Source organism: Eulemur rufifrons, chromosome 2 (assembly GCF_041146395.1).
Source record: "Eulemur rufifrons isolate Redbay chromosome 2, OSU_ERuf_1, whole genome shotgun sequence".
NCBI classification, from domain to species: Eukaryota; Metazoa; Chordata; class Mammalia; order Primates; family Lemuridae; genus Eulemur; species Eulemur rufifrons.
In genome coordinates this window covers 58,827,577-58,829,608 of record NC_090984.1, presented here as the reverse complement: position 1 = coordinate 58,829,608, position 2,032 = coordinate 58,827,577, and the positions used below count along the sequence as shown (strand labels likewise).

Genomic DNA, 2,032 nt, shown 5'->3' with positions numbered 1-2,032 from the left:
GAGTGGAGAGACCATCTATTGAATCACAAATTCAAGATTCAATATCACAAGATCTTCTTCTCATAGTTCTATTCTGTCAGAGGCAAGTATCCTGCTTACCTACTCTTCTTACTAGATCCAAGTGGTTCATTCAAGTTTGGCTGTGCTAGAATTTCCTCTCCCTTTTGCCAATAGGTTGCCAATGGTGGCCTTTTGCCAAGGCCACGGTGCTTCTACCCAGGAACATCTGCCGGTATTTTCTTTTATGGTCCTACAGCTTTCAGGAATTGGTACTGTTCTCTCCACAATTTCTCTCCTATTGGATTACTTCCTTGTGATAAGGGTAATTTTTTAATCGTTCCAGAGGAGTCTACTGCAGCAGAAATAAAGTACAGAAAAATTTTTCAATAGGTCATCACTGATTACTAATGGATTATCCTGGTATTATTTTCCCGCAGAGAACTTTGAAATCAACTTGTTTGCAAATCCCTGCTTAATGACTTGTTAGCTAGGTAACATCTAGAAAATTTAACTTCTCTAATATTCGTTTTTCTCACCTGTAAATTGTGGATAATCATAGCACCTACCTCATATAACTGTTGATAAGATTGAATTTAGTAAGATATTTATAATGATCCCTATAATAAATACTTCTATTATTTATTGCTGCTTAACCACCCTAAAACTTAATGTCTTAAAGCAACCACGTTTGCTTGTATATCACCAATCCTGGCTGGGCTCAACTGAGTGGTTCTACTGCTGATCTCACCTGAAGTTACTCATGTGGCTATAGTCGTCTGGAGCCTCAGGTGGGCCTGGATGGTTCAATATGATTTCACTCACATAACTCAGTTTGCGTGGTCGGAAGAGCTGGGGGCTGGCTAGACCTCTCTCCTCATTCATGTGGTTTCTTCAGCAGGATAATCAGACTTTTTATCACATGGTGGCTCAGGGCTCAAAGAGAGAAATAGAAGCTTCTCGGCCTCTTAAGGCTAGACTCTGGAACTCACTTGTGCTGCATTCTACTGGTTAAAGAAAGTCACAAGGCCAGCACAGTAGCAACAGGAGGGTAAACAGACTCTTTCTCTTGATGGTGTTATGGCATGTACATACAAGATTGCAAAGGTCTGTTAGCTAGAAGACTGTTAGTTAGGAGTACTGCCATCTTTGCAAAAAGATTTATCACAATAGATCACAGTAGACTGCAATAAATCTTAGCTATCATTATTCTTGAGGTTATATAAACTTGGGTTTAAAGATGTGACCAAAAGGGCATGAATATAGAGGCAGGAACAAGCAGGAACTAAACTTAAACAAAACAATGCAAAACTGAGACAACGAAAAAAAAATTGTATTTGGGTTTCTTTTTTTTTCCCCCCAAACCAATCGGTCTTTTATTGCATTATCAAAATTACAAATAGGTCTTAGGAATCATCTGGCATTTTCATGCGGCTGGACAACTCTTAGATCTTATTCATCAGCCTGTTGAACTCTTCCTTTTTCAGAGACATAGATACCATCCAAAATTTTTCTGATATTCTTGTTTTTAACTGTTGTGGCTGGCTGAATCAAAGCAGCTGAATTTGAAACAAGCTCAATGTCGTTTCCTTCAAGGATCAACTCATCTTTCTGTGATTGAGATACTGAATAAGCAACACCTGGCCTCATACAAACCCTGCAGATGTATTTTTCACCTAAGAAATTTCGTATTTCAACAAGAGACCCATTCTCCTGGATAACGACGTTGATGGGGAAGTGAGCATAGACAGACCTCATCTTGTAACGGAAGCCCAGTGTAACACCCTTGATCATGGTCTGCACATGACTACAAATAGTGCGAACGGTAGCCAGTTCCTTTCTATTTCCCCACCATTTGTCAACCCAGAGCCTTTTCTCTTCCTTTCCAAGAAGACTAAGTTCTACATTGATGTGATTGATTGAAGTCCCTCCATAGGGTTCCTCTGGGACCCTTCACAATAACTGTGCATCCCTTAAAAGTGATGTTGACATTTTCTGGAATGTTGACAGTCTAATTGCTGAGAATGGTCTTCAT

General features: G+C 39.6%; 1 pseudogene; it reads right to left on the bottom strand.

Annotated features, from left to right (window-relative positions):
• Nucleotides 1-1,391: 1,391 nt before the first annotated feature.
• Nucleotides 1,392-2,032, bottom strand: LOC138377919 (large ribosomal subunit protein uL6 pseudogene; annotated as a pseudogene).